The 7,109-nt window shown below is 42.7% G+C and overlaps 1 long non-coding RNA gene across 3 annotated transcripts; it reads left to right on the plus strand.

Annotated features, from left to right (window-relative positions):
• Nucleotides 1-354: 354 nt before the first annotated feature.
• On the plus strand, nt 355-3,752 carry LOC123077930 (uncharacterized). Of its 3 annotated transcripts, none has more exons than XR_006436927.1 (2): nt 355-1,905; nt 3,088-3,752. It is a non-coding gene; the product is annotated as an uncharacterized lncRNA (long non-coding RNA). The 3 variants fall into 3 exon arrangements; XR_006436925.1 differs by having other exon boundaries at nt 3,106-3,752; XR_006436926.1 differs by having other exon boundaries at nt 3,202-3,752.
• Nucleotides 3,753-7,109: the final 3,357 nt, after the last annotated feature.

Here is a 7,109-nt window from a genome sequence, read left to right on the forward strand (position 1 = left end):
AAGGCGCAAGCATTAGATTGTGCAGATGTGGCCGGGATCTCAAACACGACCGTTCGCTGGTCTGTACATGTAGACGATGCAATTCTTTATTGGTTCCAAGCTTAGGTGGAACATTCCCGTGTAGTGGACATCGTGAGAGACAATGAGGACAAAGAAAATAAGTGGTAACAGGAATGGGACGCTAAGGGTGATAATTTGTTTCTCCCGTTGCAACGCTTATAATAAATAATTAAATAATAAAACATGGGTTGAGTCCGCTGGGTTCACCGTCGCGGTGTTTTTACACAAAGGTCCCTGTGCTTTTTAGGAATTAACCCGCCGTCCATGTAATAAGTCAACCGAACCGGTGCGGGCGATAGGAAAAAAGAACGCAGCCTTCCAATCCCGTCTCCAACTCCGGTGCGCCGCCACCCCCTGCCCTGCCGCCGCGCACCGGACTGGCGCGCGTGGACATGGTGCCTGGTGGGGGAGGGGAGTGTCGCACCGCAAGTATCGCGCCGGCGGGCTGCGTGCTCCTCGAGCGGCTGGAGGCGGCGTGGCTGCTCGACGCAGAACGAAGGCGGCGGCCGGAGCTTGCAGGGGATGGATTCGTGTGCGACAGGGGCTGGGGAGGCGGATCTGGAGGCGTTCGACGAGGCGGGGTTCGCCTGTGACGAGGAGGATGGCCGGAGCGCGGCTTCCCGGGAGGATCCATAGCATCCTCGGCTCCAGGACAGAAAGGAGACACGGTGGTGAGGGAGAGAAGAAGGCAGAAAGGAGGGGCGGTGCGGTGACCTAGGCCGGAGCTCACCGGTGTCCGGCAACGGCGGACGGGCGCCACTGCTACTGCATCCCTGGTATTCCTCTCACCTCTCCTGCCTTAACGATATCTGCTGCGTCGCCAAAGCCTCGGCCGCACATCACCAGCATCTCCGGCCTCGAATACTCCTGCCACTGCACCCAGAGGCCCGTCGCCATGACCGGATCCAGTAAGGTGCCTCTAATGCCCCCCTCTCCCTCATGGCACATGTGCTATTTTACTCGGAAAGGCCATTGCTCACGTTTTGAATTTTGGCATCAGCTCTGTTGTCGTGCTTCAGTTCTTTGCTGGAAGAACCTCAATTGTTTCTTTGCTTCGGTTGTTCTTCAATCTTAGCTCTCAGTTCTCAACATATGCATTACAATATGTTTGTTGTCTGTGGGGATGGAGTGAAGAAATTGGATTGGGGTCATGGAATAAATCAACTAGAGGATGCAACTCATGTTCTTGTAGGTAGTCATTCAGACATTTCTTAACTCTGCTGCAAAATCAGCTGCCACAGCTCTGCGCTGCCGGTCATGGAAACCTCTCATGTATCCCCTCTTGTCGCTTCTCACCAGCAGCGTCTCTATGCCGTGGCAGCGGCGCTCCCGACCCGACAATCGAAGCTGCTGCTCCCGATCTATTGTGTCTGGGCAGTCCCAGCCACTCCTCCCTAGCAAACTTGTGCTCTTCCTTCGGCTTGCCTTCCATAGGGTCTGGCACCGCTTCAATTATAATCTGCAGGACATACACAAGTTGCAGACAAATCGATTGAAATAATGTGCTAAGCCTTGGGCTCCATTGCCACTTTGTCAGCTTGTTGATATTAGAGGGAGGATCAAAGGGGTGATTGGTACTTTCCCTTACAACAGCTGGTGAAACGCAACGAATTTTCTCAACCAATGAAGCTTTCTCTGTGGTGTCCAAGTTATGAACTCCTACAATTTCAGGTGTACTGCAATCCAGGAATGCAGCAGGCCAGAACAATGGACAATGATCGTACTATGAGTGGCTAGGTATTGGCCTACCGTGGCAAGATGCCAATGACTCTATGAGGTGTGTAAAATATGGATCTGTAAATGTCCGAGGTTGCCTTGGGGGCCAAATGCCGCAAACAGGTCAAGGTTAGTTATATTTCTCCTTTGCCATTTCTCTGGATAATCCTCTCTAGCAAGATCACTTAGGACGATATAATCTGCTATTTAATTTCTATATGATTTCAGTATGAGAACATCACTTTAGGACAATATAATAAGCTATCCATGTGATATTTACTTCCACTGCGTTTCAGCATGTTCAATCTCTGTACAAGCGCGCAAATGGACATATTTTGATTTGGCGACTTCGTGTTTTAATTGTTCTTACTGAATATTGGATCCTGGCCCTTATGTTATGTACCTGTAGTATGTTTCTAGCTCGATGTCTACTGCTTCTCTTAAGGCGAGATCGACACTATGTATATCTAAATAACAATTTCATTTGGATCACATAACATTCTTTTTCCTGAAAAATCACGTGGTTTATTGGACTTGAATTAGCAGTGTGGTTCATGTGCACATTGTGCTTAGTTATCCTTTCTGTTATCACAAGTCGATGTGATAAACACGAAGTATGCACTTCCATCTATACTTCTGATATATTGGTGTCAAGTGGTATCAAAAGTCTGAAACTGCAATCGCATAGTTTAGGTTGTTCATACAAATCTGCATTGGGTGTGTTTCTAAAATTGTACGAGTAGTAACTTTGTAGAAGGAATGCAGTCCCTTAATCTAATAGCGATTTAACTTTTTTAAGTGACATAAAACAATCCTGTAACTTTGAAGACACCTCCTGATGTTGTGATTCTGCAAATTATCTGGTACATGCTCCTGCTTTTGCAATACCTCTCTGATTGTCTATCAAGCTGCAAAAATGCTATGTGCCAAACATTTAATGTTCGGTAGTTAACTCTAAACATGATAACACTACCGTTCTACACAAGCATGTTTCTTCCATAAAAAGAAAATTATTATATAAAAAAATCTGTATCTAATATGTTGTATTGGAAGTAATAGTGTGAGGGAAGCAAAGCAAGTTTCCGTCAGGGAAGAAAACATTCTAAAACTTCTATTTTCCTTAAGTCAGTCAAAACACAAATATGTTTTCTGAGAATTATACTATTATTTATTCTGGTAGAAGGACGTGCTTCGTGACGTATGCATGCTAAATGTGAGTTGTATGTCGATGATTTCATTTTATTAGTTTTTCAGAAGAATAATGACAATAGTTGTCTTACTCCAATTCATGAAGTACAGTTTGTCTTATAGGATCTTCTTATATGACAGAAGCTAAGGTCCATTGTCACTCAACACAGTCTCCTTGAGATACAAATTCCAGCTTTAAAGTGTGGCAATGACGCAAATTCTTTGCTGCAATCATAGGAGATCCAGTCAGGCTACAAAATTTTCCTGTGCCACCCTATGTACGACGCCAGCGGTGAGATGGGCGGGAACTCTTTGGCGTGCCAGCACACAGGAACGACACATGCCGTACACCCCGAAGGACACGTTCGCCAGGCTTGACCTGACCCTCTCTGACACCACCTTGCCGCCTCTGTTGCTGGAGATCAGCCGAAGAGTTAGCTTGTTGCCGCTTTGCTTCAATGGTTGCTTCAATGCTCTTCGACTCTCCATAATGAGCAGATGATGGTGCTTGGACGAAGCAATTGATCGGAAAATGGGTAGTGTTGTACTGGTGGTCTTGTGTCCGCCCACTAACTGTAAAACATCTAAGATGATTCTTCAGGACTTGATACATTCCAATTACTCATTTGGGTCTTTTTCTTACTCTTATACTTGGTTTTGCTTAGTAATCTTAAGATCAATTCTTTCGATGTATAACTATATGTAGAGCACAGGACCCGACCTTGCATGTGGCCGGTTTAATTTGTTTACTGAAGAAATTAGTTTAAAAATGTTCACAGTTTTACACATGTTCACATTATTTTTGTTTCAAAAAAATATGTTTGCACTTTTTTTTAAATCATAAAAATTCCTTAAAAATCCATTTTTATTTAAAAAATTCATTTAGAAATCTACAAAAAATCAAAACATTCTTTTAAGAAAAAACATCTATTAAAAATGTGTTTTTTAGAAATATTCTAATTTTCATAAACGTTTAAGATTCTTAAAGAAGTGTTTCAATTTTTATGTAAACCTTAACTTCTATAAAAAATAAGGAAATTTTCATGTTTTCCAGAAAAGCCGAAAAAAAACGATTGACAAACTATTCCATGCAAAACTGCTCTTGCAAATGACGAAGAACGCTAAGTTGGTTTCTTCAGGTCCAAACTTGATTCTACAAAAAGCAATAATCAATATTACCTTATTATCGATGTTTATTAAAATTGGATATATAAAATAGTGCACAACGAAATATGGAGCTTTTTTTTTTTGCAGGTAATGAAATATGGAGCTGGTTGCCTGGTTGTATCTCTTTTTCGCCCGGTGCAACGCACGGGCATTTGTATTAGTCATTACCTGACGATGGGCGCCGTCGATGTTGCGGACCAGGTGCAGTGCATGATCAGTCGTACGATTCGAGGAACATACGAGACATCCTTTCGTAGACAAGGGGCGCAGCCGAACACGGACATCTCAAGGTAGCCGTCAAGAAAGTCAATCAAATATCCTCCTTTAAAAATGAAAGTGAAAACGTGAAGCATACACATCTGCAAATCGCAAAACGCCGCCTATTTTCCTCCGAAAGCGTCAAGCAAAAATCATCTCTAGATGTCAGTCGTAGACATCGTGTGAAGCAAAGATCGATGAAGAACCAGTGATATAATGCTAAACGGAAAAGCTAAAATCCAGACGGCAGGATTTTAGCGACAGATCCGCACACATCACACGTCGTTGGATCCTATTCCTACGGTTGAGTTTACGTCCTGATCTAACTGCCCTTTCTTTGTTGATCGTGCATCTCCCTGTTAATTCTGTGATTTAAAGGCCCACCTCTCCCCACTAATTCCGGGATATCCCGCACATCCACTTATGCCGATTTTTTCTCCTGATTGATGACCACCGTTGGATAAAAGGGATCGAGAAAAATTAATTCATGAGAAGCGTGACTCAAACCTGTTACCCATCACACTAGGTAGTGTGCCCAAACCATCGCACCAACTAAAGCGGTTTGACTTGTTCTTATGCATGTCTTTACTTGACTTAACTAGCGCTACAAAATAGAATGGTAATTTTTGGATCGGCCTAGATTTGCTGCTATTTTTGCTGGCTCTTGCCATTTACCCGAGCTCCAGAAGCGCTAATGCTAGGTGATTTTTTGATCTGCAATTTCTTCACTGATTTTGTATCTTCTTTTTGGACAACGCTAACGCCCACACGTGTGGTGGGAGCCAAATCCGCCCACACGCCCTATAGCACACACAGACTACGCTATGTCACCGCATCCATGCATGTGGATTTTTTTTGAATTTTCTGTTTTAAAATTGTTTTATCTCTTAAATGAAAAATCCAATTAAAGATCCGTTTTCACCATTAAATCCCTCGCGACGAGATCTTCGAAACTAGATCTCATATTAATATATTTTGATGAATTTTTTTTGTTAAAAGTTGCCGTGTCTATTGCACATGAATTGCCATGATGTTTACACTGAAGTTGCTATGATATGTTTCAGCTATTTTCTTCTACATTTAACAGCAATTTTTGACATATTATAAAACGGGGAATTAAGAAACTAGACTTGCCATGCACCATAAATTAAAATTGCCATGATACATGCATAAAATTGCCATGGTTCATACAAAAAAATATTTTCATGATCAAAGTACTGGAATTGCCATCATCGAAAAACTAAAATTGCCATGATCTATAAACTAAAATTGCCACATGGCAACTTTAGTTTAAGCACTATGGCAACTACAGTGTAAATATCATGGCAACTTTTAGGCAATTTTTTTTCGTCGAAACATATCAACATGGGGTTTAGTTTTGAAGATCTCGTCGAGACGGATTTAATGATGAAAACGGATTTTTAATTCGCTTTTTTATTTGGAGATAAAACATTTTTAAGCCGAAAACCAAAAAGATTCTTGCTGATGTCATCTGTTCATACATGGCAAAATGAGTGGTGATGGAGGCGTGTGGGCGATGTGCAAACGCCCACACGTGTGGGCATTAGCTTTTCCGTTCTTTTTTTATCTTACGTGCAAACACCACACAAAAATTAACCCAGAAAAAAGAAGTTGTTGAATAATATACTCCCGACAATTTCTATATAAATAGCATGATAAAATACACATCGTTTACTTGATAACTTAAGTACAAACTAGACAGTAATTTTTGACCGCGTGATTTGGTGAGAATATATCCCGGTAATTTTTTCCCAGTTGTTGAAGAAGGCCATGGAGTAAAAGAGTTGGGCCAGAAGAGTCCCGGGCGGCCCACGAGGGTGGGGGCGCGCCTACCCGCCTGGGCGCACCTCCCTACCTCGTGGACAGCCCGGAGACCCCCCTGACTTGTTCTCGACGCCAAAACCTCTTATATATACAGAAACCTCCAGAAAATAACCTAGATCGGGAGTTCCGCCGCCGCAAGCCTCTGTAGCCACCAAAAATCAATCTAGACCCGTTCCGGCACCCTGCCGGAGGGGAGGGATCCCTCACCGGTGGCCATCTTCATCATCCCGGCGCTCTCCATGACGAGGAGGGAGTAGTTCACCCTCGGGGCTGAGGGTATGTACCAGTAGCTATGTGTTTGATCTCTCTCTCTCTCTCTCTCTCTCGTTTTCTTGATTTGGCACGATCTTGATGTATCGCAAGCTTTGCTATTATAGTTGGATCTTATGATGTTTCTCCCCCTCTACTCTCTTGTAATGAATTGAGTTTTCCCTTTGAAGTTATCTTATCGGATTGAGTCTTTAAGGATTTGAGAACACTTGATGTATGTCTTGCATGTGCTTATCTATGGTGACAATGAGATATTCACGTGATCTACTTGATGTATGTTTTGGTGATCAACTTGCGGGTTCCGTAACATCGTGAACTTATGCATAGGGGTTGGCACACGTTTTCGTCTTGACTCTCCAGTAGAAACTTTGGGGCACTCTTTGAAGTTCTTTGTGTTGGTTGAATAGATGAATCTGAGATTGTGTGATGCATATCATATAATCATACCCACGGATACTTGAGGTGACATTGGAGTATCTAGGTGACATTAGGGTTTTTGTTGATTTATGTCTTAAGGTGTTATTCTAGTACGAACTCTATGATAGATCGAGAGGAAAGAGCTTCGTGTTATTTTACTACGGACTCTTGAATAGATCGATCAGAAG

This window comes from Triticum aestivum, chromosome 3D (assembly GCF_018294505.1).
Source record: "Triticum aestivum cultivar Chinese Spring chromosome 3D, IWGSC CS RefSeq v2.1, whole genome shotgun sequence".
Lineage (NCBI taxonomy): Eukaryota > Viridiplantae > Streptophyta > Magnoliopsida > Poales > Poaceae > Triticum > Triticum aestivum.